The following is a 26,532-nucleotide window of genomic DNA, read 5'->3' on the forward strand; positions in this document are numbered from 1 at the left end:
CTTCAAATGGAATTGATTCCAAGGGAATGCAAAATCCCTGCAAACACAGTATTAACTGTAAATTGAATCCTACTTATATAATTGACCCCAGAAATACAACACACACACACAAATCATCCTAACATAAATAGATTTACACATATTCAAGTTCAAAGGTAATTTACTTTTTGAACTAACAAACCTGATACAAAGCCTGATTCATTCTATTTAGAATGAATATGGAATTCTTCAAGCACAATAAATAGCAAACAACTGGTAATAATCCCCCAATTTAAAAAAGTGGTTTAGTTTTCACTAAAACTAAATTCATGCAGTAATTGCAAATGCTATTTTATCCTTTGCTTGTGTCCTAATCAGCTAGCTTTCAAGGGATTAAATTATTTCTTTTTTCCCCCTTTCTTTTCTTTTTTTTTTTTCCCAGCTGCTAGATGGGAATGTATGCATTGGTCTCCACCACATCATCAGCATCTCTGCTTAAATTCTGGTGAGCTCTGAGTGCTCCATTACCCATTGCATTCTGCCCCATTTGATCCAGGCACATTTGCCACTTTGATGCCTTCAGAGTACAAACAAGGTGCACTAATCAAAGCTTCCCTGTTCCATTCTGAGAGAACCTCTCATCATTGCCATGGTTTCAAATCTGGTGCACAACATTATCACTTCATTTTGTTCCCTTTGATTCTATCAGCCTGACACTTCGATCCCTGCATTGCACTAACTGGACTTATCAAAGCTTTCACACTTTTGTTTTTGACAGTCGGTGACAAAGATTCCAGCAGGATGAGAGACTTTTACTTTCCCTGTTTTGTTTCTGTTGAATTTTCAGTTATCAACTGTTTCCTATTTATTCTGGTTCTAGAATGTGTTCATTAATTTTATGGGTGTTATATTTTAAAATGCATATTTATTTTTAACTAAGGCTTGCCAAAAGCAATTAAATATATCCATACCAGAGTTGTATATCTTAGAATTGTTTAATGTACCATGAGTGTTTAATCAATGATTCTAAAATGCCAATAGTTTAATGGAAACAATTAGTGTGGTGTGTAAAGCAAAAACACTGATATAAACTAGAGTATGTTAGAGTTCTATCTTAGGGCAATGGATTTCATCTAATGACTTTATCAGAAAATGCTTTTTGTCTTACTGTTATATAGTTAGGAAGACTTCTGCATGTATTTTAAATATATCTTCTGTCCAGGTAAAAATGAAAAATAATGCTCTCATATGATTAGGTTGGCTTTCTTTAATTTTCCTGCAAAACATTTATTTGTTTCAGGCCTAGGAATCTTGATGTATGTGTTTTCCTGCACAGCTTTTTCATGAGCTCTATCAAATCATAATTGTCCAGTGATTTATTTGACTGATGAACACAGCAGAAATAGATGTCCTAGGAGTCACAGAAGAACATTGGGGGTTCTATTAAGTCTTCTAATTCCTAAATGATAATAATGTACTTCCTTAATTCCAAGGGAATTATGAAAGGAACTTTTATGTCAATAGATAGGTTTCTAAGTCCTCAAGATTGATGGTTAGTGGTAAAAGTTGGGGCCCTGTAGAGGGGCCACGTCAGGCTATCTATAAGAGAAAGAAAGGATGTCTTCGGTGAGTCTGTTATTTATAAGACTGCTCTATACTATTATTTTTTACAAATGGTAGAAATGAACAATAAAGTTACTATTTTTACCATTTCGTACTCTAAGGATATGAGAAACAAAATGATTATGAGGGAAACCATTATCAAAAAGCATAGCTATGTGGACAGTCTTAATCTCTTGAGATTTTTAGACACAAAGCAAAACCACTAAACTAGGAAACATAGGTAAGGTTCTACTTTGCATCCAAAGAGGTAAAAAAAAGTCTGTGAAAAAAGTTGTAATACACTCTCTCAAAGTACTCACCTCTGTGTCTCCTGGTGGTTAGGGACTCCCTTGGAACTTCATAAGTTGGTGTCACCCTTGGGACCCTCGTGCTCCATGATAGACAAGGCCTACTGATGATACTCTAATAACATAACCTTCTCTCACCAAACTGAAACATATTCTAGAAGAAATGATTTGTCCCTGTCTTCAATAACCTATGTCCTTAGGAGAGAAGAGGAAAAGAGAAATAGTGTATTAGTGAATAAAACAGAAAATGTTTGGAATATCCTGGATAATCATAAAGTAGTGAATGTAAGCAAGATTTCAAAGTTCATTTCAGGCATGTTGCCATACTTATAGAAAGAGAAGAACAGTTAAAACAAAAGTATCTAATGGTTTTCTCTACCTATCTGAGGGAAGCGAGGTGTGGTTCAAGTTTCTTGACAAAGGCAATGTAAATATTGACTTATTATCTTTGTTAGTATAACATAATTTGGATTTTCCATTCATATTAATTCAATCAATAAAAATTATTGGCATTTACACTCTGATTTATAACAAGATGAATGTTTTTATAGAATTACTTTTAGTTTTAATTACTATCATACAATGCTTTCTTTCACATTCCAATACTTTCTTTCACATTCTTTAGTTCCTGATTTTGATTTTTCTCTCAAGTGCATTGAAAACTATTCACATTATACATTTAAAAAAAAAATCCCTTGAATTGTGTTTTTCCAGAAACTTTGAATAGCTAAGAAAAGTTTTCTAACATTACTAATGAATGACAACTTGATAGGTCATAGTATTTTCAAACAAAAAACATTCACATCAAAGGCTTTGTAGACATTGCCTCATAAATTTCTAATTTATTTGTGAAGAGACTTGTGGGCCCCTATAGACATTTGTTCAGTTCTTATTGAAATTTATCTGATTTTTCCCTTATGTTATTTATATTTCTTATAATTGAACATCTTCAACATGATGTCTCTTGAGTTTATAATCTTTCACATTTTTTCTCTTAGACGTTTGTAAAAATTTGTATTTCTATACATAATCTCCTTTTCAGTTTAGGTCTATCCTCTTCTATTATATTCTATACTAGAATTTGATCTAATACATAGTAAGCAAAACAGAACTTATAACATGCCTTGCTTTTAATAGTTGCTCAATATACATATAATCAAATAAATGAATGGGAAAGGCATTTGTAAGAACCAAAAGTGAGGGAACAGACAAGTTAAGCTCATATTTGTAGTACTTCTTTAAATCTAATTGATCATATTTATATAAATTTGACAATCATTGTAAAAGTCTAGAAAAAATTCACCAAATATTAATAATGAAATGACTATTAGTGACTAGTACTGATAGTGAAGTCATGAACAAAAACCTGCTCTCCAGATTTAGGTATGAGTGTAGTGTTGGCAGTCAGTGAGGACAAGGATTATCAGTCTAACCTCTGCCAATTGGAAACGTATACACACACACACACACACACACACACACACGATATTTTTTGAGACAGTCTTGCTCTGTCGCCAGACTGGAGTACGGTGATGCGATCTTGGCTCACTGCAACATCTGCCTCCCTGGTTCAAGCAATGCTCATGTCTCAGCCTCCCAAGTAGCTGAGACTACAGGTGCATGCCACCAGGCCCAGTTAATTTTTGTATTTTTACTAGAGACGGGGTTTCACCATGTTGGACAGGGTAGTCTTGAACTTCTGACCTCAGGTGATAACCCTGCTTCGGCCTCCCAAAGTGCTGAGATTACAGGCATGAGCCACCGCACCCATCAGGAAACAAAAAAATATATTAATAAATTACCAATAAAAACTGTATCAAACTTGCTTTCTTTAGGGGTAAATGATTGATAATAATTATAATAGCTAATTATTAGTGACATTCTGTGTGCTAGGTGGTTTACTAAATATTTTACATGCATTAACTCATCCTCTGTTGTATCTTTATTCATCATAATCTTTTTCCATATGATCTGTCTGCAATCTTATCTCATTCTGATGTATTTTTTTGTTTGATAACTGATATATTTTCTTACATTTTTCAATTTCCGCCTTTCTGAAGATTTTATGGCTTATGAGATAGAAAAGTTTCAGAGAGATGCTCTTCCTTTTCTTCTGAAACTTTAAATTATTTCAAAAGCCTTATTCTGGGCCTATAGAATAGAACCTAAGAAAGAGTATGGTCTCTGGAGAGACTCCTGAGCTTAGAATCCTGCCTTAATTACTTTATACCTGTGTGTACTTTAGCAATTTACATAATTTCTCTGGGCTTTAACTTTCACATCTATTAATGGGTTCATTCTGCATAGTGTTGTAAAAAATGTAAGGATATACTATGACAATCCTATTTCTTTTTTATTTTATGCCATTCATTTTGAACTGTCCCTTTCCTAAGTATACATTAAAATTGTTAAGTTGGTGAAAGGAGCAAAGCTATACTGATTACCTCACAATTATCGTTGTGAAATGTTTAAACAGATGCCCAATCCACAGCCTAGTTTTTATTTTATAATGTGAGAATCGGCTATTTTACATGATAGAGCATTTAAAATTATTCTTGATTCTTACATATCTGCTTTATTGTTACTGACATATTCTCTCAACTTATAGTATGAGATCTGCCTGTAATGAAGTTCCATGAAGATAAATCTGGGTATCATTTCCTCCATAGTTTTAGGTAAATAACCGGAAATCTAGAATAGATACAATATAAAGTCCCAAATGCCGAATTTTACATTTTTTTGCATATACTTTAGGAAAACATTCAAAACTGTTATAGTTTGCCAATAAAATGAAATCTTACATACTTAAATATCTGATTAAAATTTAATTTGACTCTAGAAGCTTTTAGCATGCCTCCCAACCCCATCCTCACCATGGTATTAGCCATTTCATTAGGTGCTATTTATAATTTGTAATTTTTGTAATAGTTATAAGGAAGATTGAAACATTCCAAGGAGGTTATTTGTACTCATGATTATATAAATGCCAATTGGCCATTTTGTTGTTTTCACCATATGTATACAAAATAGTGAAAAACAAAATCACTCCTGTGGTTAAAAGGACACATCACATCTCTTTGAATATCATGCATCTACCAATTGAATACAATCAAATCAAAATATTTATAATTGACCAAAATGTGGAAAGATCTGAATAAGATACTTACAAATAATGTTTATTATATTCTCAGAAGAGATGCCTCTTGTCCAAACCCAGCTGTAGATATAGTTTTGCTTTTTTTTAGTTTGTTTATTTAAACACTTATAAAGCATTATAATGGAATTTAAGTACCTCTCAAGTATCTTTGACTAAACAAGTGCTTATTAATCTATCATGCCTCACTCAGAAGCATATTGGCATAGCTGCTTCTTTCATAACTTACCTATGACTTTGCATGGAATTTTAAGACATTTGAATACATGCCATTCATGTGAAGAATAAGTTTCAAGAAAATAGTTAACTTAGATATTTGAAAGTCTAGCTCAAAATATTGTTTTTCAGCTGAAAAGTGAGAGAAATAATTTTAGACATTGGTGTACCATTAACATTCTGAAATATAATGACAAATTGATTCATTAAAATTTCTTGTGTGTTTATTTTACACAGATCCTTTTACTAATGATTTGGGTAAAAGTATTTTAGTCAAATAAATTGGTTTTAACATTTTCATAAATAATAAATATTATTGCTTTCATTACAGCAGTAACTAGACCTAAGCTCAAAAAAGGGACAGTTTCTTATTTAGGTGCATACACACAGACACACAGACACACACACACACACACACACACACACACAGAGTTTAGTTGGTAGGAGAGTACTTTGGCATGACTTTCAGAGGGATAAGATGAAAAACCAGAGAAATTGCATCCTTCTTCTCTCTGATTTTATATTTCTTGCATTTATGATATTAACATAATGTGAACACCAGTGCTTTGGTTTTTCAACAAAGCATAGATCTAGATGTCTCTTGACTTTATAAAGAATAGAGAATCATCAGCTTTGAAGTAATGAGTTCACAAAAAAATTCAAAAATAATTTCAAAGATATTATATGACACATCTCATAGGGTGAAGAATGCTTTCAATAAAATCACAGATTTGGAATTTTTTTAAAGCGAAGGTAGAGATGTTACTTCCTTCAAAACAGTGATTAGGAGGTTTGTGATTTTGCTAGAAAATACTTAGTTGGAGTCTGACAATAAATGCCTTTTGAATGAAAATGAGGTAAATATTTGCAAGACTGCATAGATTTAAAAACTCATTTTAAAGTTTTCATGAGTTTTTATTGTGAAATGTACATACTAAAATGCATGCACAGAGTTTAAAGAATAATAATAAGATATATACCCTTCCACATATTATTAGACTAAGATAAAATATTTCTAGTCCTATCGGAACCCCATGCATGCTGTACAATCGCTACAGAGCTTTCTCTTTACCCCTAAGGTTACCACTCTCCTGACTTTTCTGCCGTGCTCTTGCTTTAACTAGTGATATTTAACTCTGTGTTCATAAGTATGCATAACCTAGCATTCCTGTTTTTCAAATTTACATAAATGAAGTGTATTAACTAATCTAGCTGCGATTTTAGTTTTTCAGTCAATATCATAATTAGAATATTGAATCAAGTGAATGAAGATAGCAGTATTCCTTTTGATTAGAGTGGGATATTCCATGATGTGCAAACAAGATTTAACCCATACTATTGTTAGAAATCCTACAGGTTGATTATTGGTTTTGATATCAAGAAGAATGTTTTGAGGAATATTCTCGTATATGTCTCCTGATGCTGTGGCATAGAATGGCTCCGTCATGTTTTATTCATTTACTTTCTAAAATTGTGCTAGTTTATACTATCACAGTCTGGAATTCTCATTATATCATCTCTTTACACAGTTAGACAAGACCTTGTGTGGCTTTGCAGTTTTGCGAATCTGAGGGATATAAAATTACATATTATTGTGGTTTAATGTATATGTCCCTGGTTGTCAGTGAGGTAAGTGGTAATGTACATGTTTATATGCCATTCATATGTCCTCCTAGGCAAAATGTCTATTTATGTTTATTTTTGCCAGTTTTTCACCTTCTCTGTTTTATTATTGGACTATATATTAATCTGTTTATTATCTATACTAAGTTTTGCTAATAGTGTGTTGTATGTATTTTCTGTTCAGCATTTTTACTCACTTTATAGTGTTTTTAATAAATATATTTTTTAAATTTTAGTGTAATGGAATAAAACAATCTTTTACTATTCGAAAATAATTTATTTCTCTCCTTCAAAATCATTACTAATATTTTTAACCTTTACTTTCTTTTACTTTTCCGGGTAACACCTCAAGTAAAATGCTGACTAGAAAATGGATATACTTCTCTTGGTTCTGATGTTAAAATGTAGTAAATACATTAATATTTTACCATTTATTATAATGCTTGCTCTAAGATTTTTGTAAGTGCCTCTATTAATTTAATATTTCTTATCAGCAGTTTGAAGTTTTCATCCAGAAGAAGTTGACTTTTATTAGATGCTTCTGAATAAATTGAGATGACAACTTTTTCCATTTTAAATTGTTTTATATGGTAAATAATATATGGTAAATAATGTTAGTTCTTTAATGTGAAACATGCATTCCTGTAATTATGACACAGTATTCTTTGTATGCAATTATTCTTCTTCACTGATATATTTAGTAGGATTGCATCTGTCTACATTTGTGAAATTTCTTGCATTATTTATTTGTATTCTCTTATTTTTGATACGCTATCTGTTACAGTGAAACAAATTATCCCATAATAAGTGATTTATGAGAGAAAGTATTTACTATCTTACAGTTTCTGAGCGTCAGGAAACTGGGTGCAGTTTAGTTGGGTGCCTCTCACACAAGGGTCCATTTGTAGCTTGACTTGGATATGATCTCCTAACAAGTTCACTCATGTGATTGTTGGCAAGATTCAGATTCTCAGAGTCTGTTGGACTGAGGCCCTCAGTTTTTCAGTGTCAGGTAATTGATGAATCTTCTGAGTTCTTTGCCAAACATGGCACTTGTCGCAACATGGCAACTGACTTTTCAGCAGATCCATGGAGCAAGAGAGTAAGAGAGGGTGTGTGAGATGGAAGCCTAGGTTAACCAAATCTCACAAATGACATCTCATTGCTTTTGCTATACACTATGTTAGATGCAAATTGCTATGTCTGGCCCACATGCAAGGAGGGATAATTACACAAGGATATAAATACTAAGAGAATAACTAGAAGCTGAGCTGCCTACCACAGTGATTTATTTTATATTGTAAATACATATAATACAATAATATATATTTTAGCTTATTTATTTACATATTCTTGTTTGCCTTATAAAACTATTTGTCTCTTCACATTAAGATTTATGTGATCAAATATTGTCTGATTTATTAAATTTCTTAAAGACAAATGGAGCTCTGTGTTGCTATATTGAATGTTTGTATTTATTAACTTTTTCTTTTTCTTTTCCTTAGTTCCTTCCTTGTTCATTTTCTTTTAGCTTCTGTGTTTATAACTTCTCATCTTCTTTTGTTGTCATATGGAGTTTTAAGAAATTATGTTTTCATCATATCCCACAAATTTCAACATGTATTTTTTTAATTGTCAGTCAATTCTTAGAATATTCTAACTTACATCAGGATTTCTTCTTTGATTCATGTTTGTAGAAACATAATTTTAAATTTCTGAATGTAGAAGTGTTTTTCTAAGTAGCTATCATTTATTTTTAACTTAGTTCCACTGGAGTGTTTGTGTTCTGAATAAATTCAAACAATAAATTATTGAATGTACCATTTGGATTAGCATATTGACAGCCAAGTTTTGTTTGATGTCAGTTTGGGACAAATAGGTTTTCTTAGTCCATTTGCATTGTTATCAAGGAATACTTGAGGCTGGGCAATTAATAAAGAAATTTACTTGGCTTATGGTTCTGCAAGCTGTACAAGAAGCATGGTAACTTACATCAGGATTTCTTCTTTGATTCATGTTTGTAGAAACATAATTTCAAATTTCTGAATGTAGAAGTGTTTTTCTAAGTAGCTATCATCAGGGTATTTCCTCATAGCAGAATGCACAGGGATTTGGCATGTGTAGAAATCACATCACATGGGAGGAAGCAAGAGAGAGGGTGGTACACTAGACTGTTTTTTAACAACCAGCTCTTGTGGGAACCAATAGAACAAGAACTCACCCATTACCGTGAGGATGGCATCAAGCCTCTCGCGGGGGATCTGCCATCATGACCCAAACATCTTCTATTAGACCCTTACCTCCAACATTGGGAAACAAATTTTGACATGGGGTTTGTGGGCACAAAAATTCAAACTATAGCATATAGGTATGCTCCATTTATTGGGCTTAATGTTTTTTATATGTTTATTAGATTCAGTTCAGAATAATATTTAAATATATAACATTACCTTTTTCTGTTGTATACTTGAACTATAAGTTATTGAAAGAGGGGTACTGATGTTTCTAATGGTGTCTTAGTCTATTTTCCTCTTAGACATCACCTATTGCTCTTAGTAGCTGAGGGTATGATATCAGGGGCCTCCAGTGTTCAAAACATTATATCTTCCCAGTGAAATGAAAATTGTATCATTATATAGTATCTCTTTTATCTCTAGAAATTCATTTTACCTTAAAATATATATAAACATATTTTCCTAATATTTTACTTACCATAGCTTCTTTTCACCAATATTTATCTGGTATAGGTTTTTTTCTACCCTTGGCTTGTCAATATTTTTGATTTCTTAAATTTTTGGTTAGTTCATATGTAAATATAAATGTATAAATATAAATATATATATATTGTTTAGGTATTTTTAAAATATAAATTTATCCACTGTACTTTGTGATGGGGCATTTAGTCCATTCATGTTTATACAATATCCTATTACATTTGCATTTTGTCATCAAATTATTAGCTTTTTATGTCATATTTTTGATTCCCTTTTCCTGTCTTGTTTTTCTGTCTTCCTTTGGATTAAGATTTTGCACTTTTTTATCTTTCCCTCATTTTAATTTTTCTACTTCAGATTTTTTTTTTTAGCTATTTTTTACATGCACACTTAACCAAATTTCAAATGAATCAATATTTTTTTCTTCCTCTGATTAATACAGTGATTATGGGCTACATTAATTCTGATCACCAATATTCCTATTTACATATTACCATATCCAATATTTTAGTTCTATTTGTTTTTCTACAAATTCAACATTATTGTTGTTATAATTGTTGTTGTTATTGTTGACCACACTTTTAAAATTATCCAAGTGTGTATCACTTTTGCTTACCTCTTATCATTTAATGTTTTTTATCTGCCTGAAAGAAACACTCTGAGAGTTTTGTGAGTTGGCTTATGGTTGCAAAGTCCCTACGTTATATATTTATTTTTGTGTGATAATTTCTTAATTTCACTCTCAATAGAAGTTTGAATACATAATTGTTAGCTGACAGCTAATTTTCTTTCAGCAAAATGAGGATTCTGTCGTTTTCTATTTTCAGTGTAATTTATAAGAAATAAGCACTCAGCCCCATGGAATAGCAAGGGGCAAATGGTTGAGCATAGAAAAGGGTGAGTGGTCCAGATGGATTAAAGACTTAAACATAAGACCTAACACCATAAAAACCCTAGAAGAAAACCTAGGCAAAACCATTCAGGACATAGGCATAGGCGAGGACTTCGTGACTAAACCACCAAAAGCAATGGCAACAAAAGCCAAAATAGACAAATGGGATCTAATTAAACTCCAGAGCTTCTGTACAGCAGAAGAAACAATCATTAGAGTGAACCAGCAATCAATAGAATGGAAAAAATTTTTGCAATCTACCCATCTCACAAAAGGCTAATATCCAGAATCTAAAAAGAACTAAAACAGATTTACAAGGAAAAAAAAAAAAAAAACCCTCATTCAAAAGTGGGCAATGGATATGAATGGACACTTTTCAAAAGAACACATATATGAGGCCAACAAACATGAAAAAATGCTCATCATTACTGGTCATTAGAGAAATGCAAATCAAAACCACATTGAGATACCACCTCATGCCAGTTAGAATGGCGATCATTGAAAAATCTGGAGACAACAGATGCTGGAGAGGATGTGGAGAAATAGGAAGAGTTTTGCACTGTTGGTGGGAGCGTAAATTAGTTCAACCATTTTGGAAGACAGTGTGTCAATTTCTCAAGGACCTAGAAATAGAAATTCCATTTGACCCAGCAATTCCATTACTGGGTATATATCCAAAGGATTATAAATCTTATAAATCATTCTACTATAAAGACACATGCACATGTATGAACACTGTGGCACTGTTTACAATAGTAAAGACCTGGAACCAACCCAAATGCCCATCCATGATAGACTGGACTAGGAAAATGTTGCACATATACACCATGGAATACTATGCAGCCATAAAAATAAAAAATGATGAGTTTGTGTCCTTTGTAGAGACATGGATGAATCTGGAAACCATCATTCTCAGCAAACTGACACAAGAACAGAAAATCAAACACTGCATGTTCTCACTCACAGGTGGGTGTTGAACAATGGGAACACATGGACACAAGGAGGGGAGCATCATACCCTGGGGTCTGTTGTGGGGGACTAGGGGAGGGACAGCAGGGCATAGGGAGGTCGGAGAGGGATAATATGGGGAGAAATGCCGGATATAAGTGATAAGGGGGATGGAGGCAGCAAGCCACATTGCCATGGATGTACCTATGCGACAATCCTGCATGATCTGCACACGTAACCCAGAACTTAAAGTGCAATAAAATACCTATATATATATATAAAATAATAAAATAAAATAAAAATAAAAGCAAAAGGTGGATCGTGAGGTGAAGTTTCTCTTACTGTTGAGGAACCTTAAACAAAAGAGTTATGTGAGAAGGACAAAAGCATTTGTATGAAAAAAGGTATTTTTATACAAATTAATCACAGAAATATTATGGTTAAGAATTGGTTAGTATAAAATCCTGAAGTTTTAAAAGATTTCAAAATGAGTTTACATATCTCTCATCCCTTGCTTATTAGCCATTGTGATCTCGCATTGATTTGAGTCTTTAGAAAGAAATTGAAGGGAATGCAAAACCCTTACAGGATCCCCCATGAGACTATGGTGTCAATAATTATAAAATAAGTCAAAAATTATTTAAAAAATGTCAATTTGAAGGAAAGGTGGTAGATAGCCAGACTAAACATGAGAAATACCCTTTTCAGGAATTGCTGCATTGAGGCCTTAGATGGCTTACCGAAGATGTACAGTAAAAGTCTGGGTTATTTTGTCCTCTCCTATTAGACGCGTATACCTGTAATTTAATTTTTCATTAAATATTGATAATTTTTGTGTCTTGGGGGTGATATGAAGCATTGAAGGTTCAGAGTATGTGCCATGACTGAGCCCATTAATGTATAGCTTGGGCTACAAATTGGGGCCTGCTGTCAAATGCATTGTGATCAGGAAACCCTGACAGGAAACAAATGTAGCCTTGTAAGTCCACTGTAGTCAGGATCCTGTGAAACTCTCTTGATGGGATGAAATGCCCGACATGACCTACCTGCCAAGAATATTCTGGCTCTTGACTCATGGAATTTGTTTCAGGTGGTGTGTTTAACCTTAACCAGAATTTGAAGTGAGGGCAAATTTTCTTTGACAGTGACAGCTCATATGTGCCAGCTTAGTCTAGGATGGTGTCTGAATTTCCATGGGCTGCCCTCTTGCGTATCCAGGAGGCATAAGTGGCATATCTGGTTGTTTCACAGTGGAAGATACTTTAGTTCCCGTGTTTAGTTGACAGGTATAGTCAGCTCACTGGTTATGTTTCCCATTATCAATGTAGAAGTCGGTCTAATAAGCATCCACATGGGTAACAAAGTTTTTACCCAAATGTTTCCTCACCCAGGAGAATTCATTTTATAAATGTCAGTCTGAGGCTTGCCAGTGTCTCCAGCAAACAGTTGTATTAACTATAACCCATAAGTCAGGTAGGTTCACAATCTTCCACATGCCCTCTATAATGTTCCTCATTGTAACAATTATATCAGGACTTGGTGGCAAAGGCTCCAGCAGTCTACATAACCAAGACATCAATACCAATAACACATTCAGGAGTGAAATCCTTAACAAGAGAGATTTGTGGTGACCAAAGGGAACCATCACAGTCGATCTTGGTCAGGGGTCCTTGTAGTGATAGCCTCAGACCCAAAACCACAGAGCATTTTTATTTTTTAAACTCTTGGTGTCGGGGATTTCAGGGAACATGGTCATTTATGTACAGGCTCAAGAAATGCAACTTTCCTTTATCTCCCCATTGAAACTTAACCTTGGCAAAGGACCTCTGATACCTCTAACCTCCACCAAGGGAAGTGACCTCTTGCAGTTTCAGGGACCACCTGGTAGAATTTGGTCCTACGTTTTCTGAGACAGGAGCTGCTAGTGAAGAGCTGAGTGGAAAAGCCACCTGGGGTTACAGAGGTGGTTTCTTGGTCTGGACTCCCATGGAGCAATGCGGAAGGCATATGAGAGGACAGCAAGGCTTCTGGAGGGGATCGAATGAACTCTCCTGGTCTCATCATGGTTCTGGGTAAAGTATTAACATACCAAAGAACTGTGCATTCCTTTTTCTTCTGAGATTTCGGCAGCTTGCTGCACCACAGTGTATTTATCAGTGACCTGCTTAGTATTAATAAGCATGCAGAAGTGCCATGACTCTCTCTAGTCTTATTGGTAGAGGGCTCTCAGCAATGGCTAAGGAATCACTTCCCTAGCTTTTGCTGGACCCCTATGCTTGATCTCTAATCGGATTCACCAGATGCTCAGCTGGAGGGTCAGAGACTGATAAGAAAGACCAGTGGTCCCCCCTCAGAAATGAAAAGGTTACAGAAACAAATTCTCTAGCATCCTTTAAGAATGCACCACGCACTTTCCAAAACCCACCATCAGGGCTGGTGAAGTGCCCACAGGCTTTGCTAGCACTTACCAAGGCCCATTTGATACACTTTGCGAAGTGTACCCTGGAACCCTCAAACTCTTGCAAATGATGCCTTTCATAATGCCCCAGGTACTTTGCTAACACCTCCCAAAGGTGCCTTATGAAATCTTCAGGCTTTTGTTCATCCAGAGTTTAACAAATGATTCTGTTCACTGTGCCAATTTGTCAGCAATCTAGCTAAATTGGAGAGAATATGCAGAGCTCCAGGTGTCAAAATAGTTAATTAAAGCCACAAGCAAAAATGGAAGTTAACAGTCAAGGCTTAATCAGTTACATCAATAATACAAGCAAGAAGCTAAACCAGGGAAAGTGCTAACTTCTGTTTTATTTTCCCGCATGAAACAATGTACTAGTTCTAAGTAAGATAGATCAGCACAGATGTGGGGGTTCCCAAATTCTCTAAAAATAGCATTGTAATGAGCAGACACTAAGAAATTACAAGGTCAAAAGCTAAGTGGCAGTAGGGATCCAGAGAGATAAAGGTAATCCTGAGCTCTTCTACCCTGAGAGCATTTGTTAAATATCTAGAACCCAAGCTTTGTTTACATGTCCTCATAGGGCACGAGGGCAGAAACAAAAGCCACTATTCATCCAAGAGAGAGAGTTCAAAGGTAGAAACTTTCCATCAATACCTGGTGCACAAAGTTCTATATCTTCATTTTAGACGTGAACCAGAAATAAGCCCATCAACACCACCTTCATATCATGAAAACTATCCATAAATTTGTCTTGTGGCTAAACAGAACAAGGGAGAAATTCCTTCACAATGTTGACCCACAAATAGAGAAGTACATTACTTGCAACCCAAGCTCAAATGCTATGGTAATCAGACAAAATATGAAAGTTAATAATTTAGTTAAAATAATACTAAGCTAGTAGTGCATCCAGGCAATTTAAAAAGTATAAATTAGAACCAAGGAAAGAAAGCAAAAGAAGCAAATAAGAAAAAAGCCAAAAATAGGAACAGACAAGCAGTCTTTAGATGTTTTAGTTATCATACATTATTAAATAATGTATGCTTAAAATGTGTTAAATATATTAAAAATGTATGTTTACTATACCAGAAGATAAGAATTTAGCTTAATAATATTGGCTGGGAAATAATATATTTTTTAAATGACCTCACATATTTGAGAAAAAAAAAGCAACTGAACGTCAGTTTAAAAAGAGATATGTAAATTAAAATATACAACTCTACTAACATATATTTTTGAATAAGAGAAAATGTTAAAACTTTCTAAATTTTATGGATTGTCTAGGAGGATAGTGAAGGTATTAATTAATTTTAGAATTTGAATCATTAAGTATATACCTTGAAATGCCTGTAATACTCACTAAAAAAGATAAATAGCATATTTAACTTCTACAATAGTAAACTGAAAAATAATTACAAGGAAATGAGCTAAAAGGTACATAATAGAACCAAGAGAGCAAAAATAATATCAATAATTTATTTTATAGATATTACGAAGACAGCGTATTATTGGTGGAATAATAGTCACCGGAATAATAAAATCAGTATATGATAAAATCAATGTATTTTAATATATTATAATTATAATACATTATACATATATTGTAATGCATATAATGAAATCAATATATCGCTCAAGAATGAGCCTTGCATATATGACATAACTGATCCTTTCTAATACAGGCAAAAATGAAAAGCAGAAAAATGTATGATGGATAGTGTTGCTGTCCTCATAGATTTTTTCATGCTCATTAAAAGCAAAAAATGAAATTAACCTATATGTTAAATCTCAAAATAATTCAAGGTCAATAAGACTCAAATGTGACAAAAATGTGTATTTTTGAAAAAAGATTGAAGTTGGAATCAAAAAGAATTTCTAAAACTAGACATAAACCACTTTTCATAATGGAGGAGACTGATAATTCTGACTACTAGAAAATTTAAACCATTATTATCAGAAAATTCCACAAGCAGGGCAAAACACAAAGTATAAAGTCAGAGAGGATATGAATTATCTATCTAATCACCAAAGTATTAGTAAACATAAAATATCTCTAAGAAAAAAATACAAATTTGTACTCCAAATGTCAAATAAACATTTAAAATTACGTTTGACTCCAATAGGAATAGGTGAATAGTAAATTTAAAGGATGATTATTAATAAAACTGTCACACAACAAAACAGAAACTCAAATACTTAAAAAAAAATCCCTTTCAAATGATAACTTTCATACAGTGACAGGAGGTATATACATTGTTAGAATCACATTGGGAAAGATTTTGATATCATCTAGATAAGTTAAAAATGCACAACCATTTTAACATAGCAATTTTACCATTAGGTATATACCCTAGAGAAAATTTTGCACGTCTTCCAGAAAACGTATTTAGTCATAACTATAGCATAATATAATGGTGTATCATACAACAATTCATATAAATAAATCAAAGCCACACACACACACACACACACACACACACACGAATCTTACAACAAACATGATTTTAAGAAAAAAAAACAAGTCACAGAAGATCAAAATCAGCCTGAACTAAAATATATTATTTAGAGATTCATACATCGGTAGTAGAAATATTTAAAAAACCATCATTGGGAGGCCGAGGCATGCGGATCGTGAGGTCAAGAGTTGGCTTTGCTGTTCATTGTAATCATTGTAAATGCTCTATTATACATAGAGTTAAAATTGGTCATTATATTTTATTTTCTTTTATCCACCCTTGAGAAGAGAAATTAAAAGGAAAATGAGAACTTTAATAACGCTGTATTTCTTATTACGTTTCGGGACCTAAAAACTTGTGGCATAGTCTATGAAAATTTTATCAATCTATGTTTATGTGAAAAATAAAAGTTAAAATATCAAAAAAGTGAAGTTGATGCGATATTTTGTATTAATGTATTTATACTAATAGAGGAAATTATCACATTAAGGACAAAATTTCTGCTAATTGAACATATTCTTTCGTGTAATCTCTGCATAGATGAAATACATTAAATCTTTACCTTTTAGAAATATTTTGTTGAAATATTCTGTACTTATTTCTAAGGAGAAAAGCTGAATGCTTTTTTAAAATATTGGTCTTTAGTTTACTTCTGTTATTTTTCCATACACAAAATTAACAGACAGAGAGAGGAATGAAGGAGGAACACATGTCAAAAAGAAACCATGGGAGAACACGGCAAGAAGGCAGCCATGTGCAAGCTAAAGAGAGAGGCCTTAGGAGAAGTCACACCTGCTGACACCCTGATCTCAGCTTTCTAGCCTCCAGAATTGTGAGAAAATAAATTAATGTGTTTTAAGCCACCCAGACTGTGGTATTTTGCTGTGGCAGCCTGAGCAATCTAATGGAAGTATTATTCAGCATAGAAAATTTTACAAATCTATGTAAAACATAATTTCCCATTTGCTGCTCAAATTGCTGACTTCAGAGCACAGCAAAATGCAAGCTATTTGCAATATTTTTATACATGGATATCACATGGAATAAAAATAAAAGAACAAAGAGTTTTATCTAAAAATGAGCATGTTATAAAACAGACAAAATATATATTTTGTATTAAAAGAAAATACAAGATTCAATAAAGGTTATGTTACATTTAATAACTTACATGATTATTCAGATCACCTATTAGATTTTCCCTAAGTAAAACTAAACTATATTCTGTTTTACAGTGATATTTACCACCTTTCCCATTGTTGTGGTCATTGTATAATATGAAATAAAAATGAACATATTATTAATAAAATTAGTTGACATGGTCCTAAAATAAATTACTGCAAGTTTTCCATCCTCAACTCTCATTGATATTTCTGGCTATAATCATCTTATTCCATACAATATTTATTCATATATTCATTTAATTTTTATTGAACATTTTTTCACAGGCATTAGGATAAACATTGAGGAAATATCAGGAATAAAATACAGTCACTTATTTCAAGACAGCTCACTGTCAATTCGCATATGAAAGATATGTGAAGAAACAACAGCAAACAAGTTTTATAGTTGCTAAGTCATGGGCAGTACCTAAGACCTAAGTGGTCAGAGGTGAATTCTAGAATTGGGCAGTAGGCTATGATAAGCTTGACTTGAAAGTTAGCCAGGACATCAAAAAATTCATTTCTATTTTGGAACAAGACAACTTGAATCAAGAATTAATGCTTAAATATAGCCCTCAAAATGGAAGTAGCTATTAGACAACAATAGTTTGAACAGTACAATTCAGATCTGGAAACCCTCTCTACAGACAAATCTGTTTCAGCAGATGTTGTTTTGGGGAGGATGGGATTTGTTTCATGATCAATGTGAAAACCATGTACGGTTACCACAGAAAGAATCTAGGAAACAAAAGGTGAAATATGATTTACCACTTGATACTGAATTTTGCTCAGCATTCAAAAATTATGTGTTTATAAACTCATAGCAGTGTTTTTATTTGTTTATTTAGAGATAGGATCTCATTCTGCCATTCAGGCTGGAATGCAGTGGCACAATCACAGCTCACCACAGCCTTGGCCTCCTGGGCTCAAACCATTCTCCCACCTCAGCCTCCCTAGTAGCTGAGACTACAGGCACATGGCACCATACCTGGATAATTTCTGTATTTTTTGTGGAGACAGGGTTTGTCCATATTGTCCAGGTTGGGGTTGAAGTCCTGAGCTCAAGTGATCCACCTGCCTAGGCCTCCCAGAATGCTATTGATAAGACTATAGGCGTGAGCCACCACAGCCCATAGCAATGTTAATTTTGTCTTCTTATACAGACACACCAGTTAGATTGGATTAGGAACCACACTAATGGCCTAATTTTTACTTTATCTCTTCTTTAATAGGTCTGTCTCCAAATCCGGTCACATTGCCTTCTAAGAAACTGAGGGTAGGGCTTCAACATATAATTTTGGGGTAAGGAGGTTGTACATAAACATATAAATATAAAAATTTGAGTAAAATAGACACAGTTGCCTTTAAACTAGATTTTATATCAATATTCTAAATGTAAATATAAGTATGTTTTTAAGATCATTCTGAAATTTCCTATAGTCCTAAATGCATATATGTACATATATACACTCATGTAGTATAGAGCAACTATGGACCACATGTATGACAGTGGTATAAACTGTACCTTTTCTATGTTTAGATATATTTAAATACACAAACACTGTATTACATTTGCCTTATCATCGTATTACAGTTGCCTACAGTACTCAGTATTTAGCAACAGGTTTGCTGCCTGGGAGCCATAGGCTACAGCATATAGCTTAGGTGCATAGTAGGCTTTACCATGTAGGTTTGTGTCAGTACATTCTATGATGTTTGCACATGATAAAATTGCATAAGGATGCATTTCTGAGAACATATCCCATCCTTAAGCAATGCATAATTGTATATACAAACATATATATATAAATAAATATGAATATTTAATCACTAGTGATTATTTACAAATTGAACATTTTCTTGAATTTAAAAATCAAATATTTAGCTATACAATTATAATTTGTAATTAATCCTTTTTCATCTTTTTCAGTGATTAACAAGACAGAAAAAGAATAAGATAATTATTTTTAAAACATTTTTTAAATTTTTTATTATACTTTAATTTCTGGGGTAAATGTGAAGCTCTTGCAGGATTGTTGCATAGGTATACACATGCCACGGTGGTTTGCTGCCTCCATCCCCTCATCACCCACATTAGGTATTTCTCCTAATGTTATCGCTCCCCAACCTCCCCACTCCCTGCTATGGCTCCCCTAGCCCCCCATCCCCCAACAGACCCCAGAGTGTGATGTTCCTCTCTATGTGTCCATGTGTTCTCATTCTTTAATACCCACTTATGAGTGAGAACATGTGATGTTTGATTTTCTGTTCTTGTGTCAGTTTGCTGAGAATGATGGTTTCCAGATTCATCTATGTCCCTGCAAAGGACATGAACTCATCCTTTTTTATGGCTGCATAGTATTCCATGGTGAATATGTGCCACATTTTCTTTATCCAATCCATCTTTGATGGGCATTTGGGTTCCTTCCAAGTCTTTGCTATTGTAAACAGTGCCACAATGAATATACGTGTGCACGTGTGTTTACAATAGAATGATTTATAATCCTTTGGATATATGCTCAGTAATAGGATTGCTGGGTCAAATGGTATTTCTATTTCTAGATCCTTGAGGAATTGGCAGACTGTCTTCCACAATGGTTGAACTAATTTACACTCTCACCAACGGTGTAAAGGCATTCCTATTTCTCCACATCCTCTCCAGCATCTGTGGTCTCCAGGTTTTTTAATGATCACCATTCTAAGTGGCGTGAGATGGTATCTTAATGTGGTTTTGATTTTCATTTCTCTAATGACAAGTGATGATGAGCATTTTTTCAGAAGTTTGTTGGCCGCATAAATGTCTTCTTTTGAAAAGGGTCTGTTAATAGCCTTTGCCCACTTTTTGATGGAGTTGTTTGTTTTTTTCTTGTAAATCTGTTTTAGTTCCTTGTAGGTTCTGGATATTAGCCCTTTGTCAGATTGGTCTATTGCAAACAATTTTTCCCATTCTGTTGGTTACCAGTTCACTCTAATGATTATTTCTTTTGCTGTGCAAAAGCTCTGGAGTTTAATTAGATCCCATTAATAACATCTATGTCTGCTTCTAAAGAATGTTAAATTCTATTTAAATATATTTTAAAAACTTATAGGTCATAGTGTCATCCAATTTAGAATGATATATTTCTAAGATTCCCTAAAGCAATTTCTATTAATGTCTTTTTAATGTATAAGAAAAAGATAAAATTCCTTTCAACAATAAAAACTGTATCGGAACAGTAAATGTACTTCTAGAATTCAGAAGAAATTTTGACTAATTTCAATCCATATAAATTGATTGACTATGAAGTTAATGGGCCCTAAGAAATGACAAGTCAGTATAACTTTAAGTAGATAGAAAAGTATCTTATCTCTGTTCCTATATGTAGAAACTATTTTTTTTCTATCGCTCATCTGTTTCTCTTCCCCACTCCATCTTCCTCTCCCTCTGTTTTCTGTATACAGTCAGTGACTGAAGCTCCTAGAAAATGCCCTGATGGCAGCAGGAAAAATCAACTAACACAAATGTGAAGACAATAAAATACTAGAACCAACCTATACTCAGGAGCTGGATATTTTAAATGTTTTTATTACCTGTAGTAAAATGTGTTCAACTGCTTTGAAACTACTTTTTTTTTTTTCTCCTTTTCCATTTTCTTTTCCTTTCTTTCTCTTTATCTGCATTGGACGCAGTCAATAACTTCATGCTGTGGAGGGAGAGGATTGGCGATTTTACTTAGTAAGCAATGCAAATATTTTCTTCTCAAATAGATGAAATGTAGGGAATTAAAAGAGTGTCTTTTTTGCTTTTATAGTGGGATGTACCAATTTTTATGTTTTTTTTATTTTTGCAATATTTTTAGAAACAGGGTCTTATTATGTCCCCCAGGCTGGAGTGCAGTGGTGCACTTACAGCTCCCTGCAGCCTTAAACTCCTGGGTTCCAGTGATTCTCCTGCCATAGCCTCTTAAGTAGCTAGCAGTGTAGGTGTATGCCACCATGTCGGGCTAATTTTTAATTTTGTAGAGATGGGGTCCTGCTATGTTGCCCAGTGCAGTCTTGAACTTCTGTGCTCAAGTCAGCCTCCTCCTTTCATCTCCCAAAGTGCTGTGATTATAAGCATGAGCCACTCTGCTCTGCTAAATTTTTCAATTACTAACATTTTCTAATTATTTTTAATTGATGATTAAGGCTCTTCTTGATTCTTCATTAACAGATATTATAGGGTTAAATAAATGAAAAAGTTTTCTGTTTAAAGGTGAGACAGTAGACTAGATGATGGCATAGAAATTGTATATGCATGCTATTAATTTAGGGGTAACTAAAGGATATAAAATAACTTTTAAAAATTTAGAAGTATAGAAAAAAATAAATTTCAATCAAAGTAAAATAAAACAGAAAGGTCAAACATGAGCTTTTATAAAATGAGGAGACAACAGTGGAATAAAACAAAATAAAATGTTAAATTCACGGCTGGGTGTGGTGGCTCACACCTGTAATCCCAGCACTTTGGGAGGCCAAGGCAGGCAGATAATGAGGTCAGAAGATAGAGATCATCCTGGCCTACATGGTGAAACCCTGCCTCTACTAAAAATACAAAAATTAGCTGGAAGTGGTGACACACACCTTTAATCCAAGCTACTCAGGAGACTGAGGCAGGAGATTTACTTGAAACCAGAAGGCAGAGTTTGCAGTGAGCTGAGATCATGCCACTGCACTCCAGCCTGGCCACAGAGTGAGACTCCATCTCAAAAAAAAAAAAAAAAAAGTTAAACTCATATGTCAGTGTTTTAGTCAGTTTAGGTGACCTTGACAAAATACCACAAACTTGATGACTTGAATAACAGAAATTTATTTTCTTCCAGTTCTGAAGGCTGAGCAGTCCAAGATCAGAGTGCCAGCATGGCCCAGTTCTGGGGAAAGATGTCTTTTATTCTTGCAGATGACTGCTCTCTTGCTATGTGTTCATGCGATCTTTCCAAAGTACCTAGGCATGGAGAGAAAGGGAACAAAGGGAGAAAGCTCCCTGATGGCTCCCTCTTTTTTTTTTTTTTTTTTTTTGAGACAGAGTCTCCCTTTGTTGCCAGGCACCAGGCTGGAGTGCAATGGCACGATCTCAGCTCACTGCAACCTCCTCCTCCCGGGTTCAAGTAATTCTCCTGCCTCAGCCTCCCGAGTAGCTGGGACCACAGGAGTGCGCCACCACGCCCTAATTTTTGTATTTTTTGGTAGAGACAGGGTTTCACCATGTTGGCAGGATATTTTTGAACTCTTGACCTTGTGATCTGCCTGCCTTGGCCTCCCAAAATGCTGGGATTTTTTTTTTTTTTTTATAAGGGCACTAATCCCATCATGAGGTTTTCCCACCCTTATGGCCTCACCTAATTCACATTGCCTCTCAAAGGCTGAGTCTCCAAATAAGGTCACATTGGGGATTAGAGCGTCAACATATGAAGTTGGAGGGGACAGTAACATTTAGTCCATAAGTCAGTAATCACAGTTGATGTGTAAATTTCACCTTTTAAATAGTCTTTAGATTACAATGAAAAATAATAGAAAATCAAGCAGAATAATAAAGTCATCATTATATGGAAAGTTTTTCAACACATTTCTCAAAACTCAATTAACTAGGAAATATTTAAGTATTGAACCAATTGTAATAAAGAGCAGCCATACACAAAGAGAAATGCACAAACTCCCATATATATTTATATATACACACATATATGTATAAATATATACTTATATTTGTAAAGATATGAAAAATATTTTAAATAATGAAAAAATTATAAATTAATTGGATCTGAGGGAATAGTCAAATTTGAGGTTGAAAGCAAATATCACCATCATAAAATGAAGAGTATTTAAAGTAGGTTTGAAATATTCTTAAAATAATAATTATTTTACCCCTATTATTAAATATAAAATTTCAATTAAAAAATAAAATTTATAATTCAGTTACAAAAATTTTTTAGTGTGCTGCTCAATTGGTCCTGCCAACACTGTGCTGCATATTTTTAACATAAATAAATTTTTGGTTTCAACTAAGATCACTGAAAATGTATGGAAAAGACAGTGATAGCTCTCTATTTCATTTTCCTTCCCCTCAAGTACATAGAAAAATTGTATTTCCCACAGTCTCTTGCAGTTAGTAGTTCATGAAACTGAATTCTGGCCAATAAAAACACATATAAGTTGATGATCTCCAAAATTTCAATTAATACATCTGCCTTATTAAATATCTTAGTCATCTTTAATGAGTCATATTATAAGATGTAAATTGTTGTAGGAAAAAACAGAAGGAAAACGTTAATATTTATTAAATACTAATAGTTAAATATGTGTATTATAGACAGATATGAACATACTATGTAACTTTAAAAAGAATGAACTAAATCTGCATGTATCAACATGGATCTACCACAAATACACATTATTATTTCCTTTAAAAGGTTCAAAAAATTAATATAGTCTAGAATTGTTTTACCTTCAACCAGAAACAAATATGCCAAAAGTAAAATATTGAACTGTGTTTGCCTGTGTAGATAAAAAATGTAAAAACTATCTGTAAGGATAGCACCCAAAATCGTAAATTTGGTCATCAGTTGAAGAGAAAGAAAGAAAAGATAAGAATTGGTTATACTGAATGGAGATTTTAGGTTTATCTTAAAAGTCTATTAAAAAAACAAAACAGAACTAAGGGAGATCCACTTATTATTTGCATATTTAAATTAATAATAAAATCAATTAAATTTTAACTATAAATCTATTATTTCTATAAATATTTTCTCTTAGTTTAAACAGTCTTACTAGCATTTATTATTCCTTATATACTATAGTTTATATTCATCTGTTATCTTTATATCACTTCGTATGTTCTTCCATTTGTTTCCATTTTTCTTATGTTCTGGTGTTACTTACAGATGAAGCAATGTAATCTGACTGATCATCATCAAACTTCTCTCATCAGCAATTCTCATTCTGGGTTAAGAGAGTTGGAGATGCTGAAATAACAGAATCTCTAAGGAGAAAAGGGAATTTAATACTTTCAAAATATATTGATAATAATAGGATTCTAAATAATACAAATTTCAGGAATGTCAAAGGCAAAATCTTCCTTATTGATGAGGAGATGCAGATGATGGAATGTCCACAAGCCAAGAAATAAATAATAAATCAGCTTATGAAGAATTAGCACAATTATTTTTATTCTGCAGTTTAGGATTATTTAGCATTCATCTTGTACTGCTTTGCATGAAGGTTACTGTAGCGAAAGCCCCCAGCTCCTTGTCCACCAAGAGTCTTGGTTTTTAATCTCTACTTAATATTCGGAGCACAGTTCTAGATGGCCTCTGCTTCACTTCTTGTTTTCTCTTTCCTTTTCTTGCCATAACAACACTCCTCCCTATCTAAGTCTTCTGGTCTTAAATTCTCATTCTTCCTGTATAGAGGCCTAGTATCCACATTAAGAAGTTAAAAGCTAAATTAAAAAATAGAAAGAAATACAAAGGGTTTTTTTTTTTTTAATTCTTTTGGATGTGGAAAACAAAGTGGCTGTTACATAAGAATGCAAGATAAGGCAATATCACCAATTTTAAAGCAGTGACTTTCAATATGAGACAGAACGAATTTATGAGTTTATATCTCTTGTGTAAATATTTTATAAAACCTTTTAGACTTATGACTTTATGTTTGCATGTATAAGTAAAAATAATGTAATTGCCAATTATAGTGATGTTATAGCTTGATAGGGAATGACAATGATTATTACCAGAAATCATATGGGCCCTCAGTGACAAAATGTTATTGAATTTACCACAGTCCGATAACTAGTCTTGAATTTTGTTGGTGTCACACTGTACAAATAAAAGTCATAAAGAGGTCAAAATAAACAACTGCTTCATTTCTATAATTATAGTTTCATGTATCTACTATGCGTCATGCATATTGCAAGTTGCTTACCAATAGTTTAGCTATATATTTGTATGTGTTCTATATACATATAAAATATATAAAATATCCACACAGGCTATATATATATTATATATACATACTCATTTTAGTATATATATATGTATTTAGCATATCCATATCTTTCTATATATTTAAGTGTGTATATATGTATATGTATAGTTTAGCTATATATTTGTATGTGTTTTATATATAAAATATACACACAAGATATATACATATTATATATACATACTCATTTTCGTGTATATATGTATTTAGCATATCCATATCTTTCTATATATTTTAGTGTGTATATATGTATATGTATATGTATATGTATAGTTTAGCTATATATTTGTATGTTTTATATATAAAATACACACACAAGATATATACATATTATATATACATACTCATTTTAGTGTATATATGTATTTAGCATATCTATATCTTTCTATATATTTCAGTGTGTATGTATGTATATTAGTTGAAACATATACATATATAGTCCCAAAGTATAGAAACTCATTTTAGTGTGTATATACGTATATTAGTTGAAACATATATATGTATATATATATGTATAATATAATATATGTATATTAGTTGAAATATATATTAGTTGAAACATATACATATATACACACTTAAATGAGTTACTGTATTTTGGGACCATCTGGTAAAACGTAAGTGGTTGTGACAGGCCCAGAAGAAATTAATTTATGTGAATGGATTTTCTCACTTTGTACAAAATATTATTGTCCTCATTTTACATATTCCATTCATCTAGTAGTTCGGTGACCGTAGGAATATTCTTGTGGCAGACAGTAGAAGCACAAAAGGGCTGAGTAGAAACATGAAGAGTTCTCTAAGATTTTTCTTTAAAATAACAGTGTGACTTCTACCTATGTTCCATAGGCTTCACCAAAGCCCATCATTTGACCAGGGTTGATATCCACAGAGTTGAAATATATACTCAGACTTCAGTGAAGGCCAGTGCAAAGTCAAATGACAAAGGACATGTATGTATAGTACCATTGATATTATAGGGAGGAAGCAACCAATCTCTCACAGAGATAATATGGTTCCACTTCCC

This window comes from Aotus nancymaae, unplaced genomic scaffold (genome assembly GCF_030222135.1).
Source record: "Aotus nancymaae isolate 86718 unplaced genomic scaffold, 86718_ANA_hifiasm-v0.15.2.pri h1tg000033l, whole genome shotgun sequence".
NCBI classification, from domain to species: Eukaryota; Metazoa; Chordata; class Mammalia; order Primates; family Aotidae; genus Aotus; species Aotus nancymaae.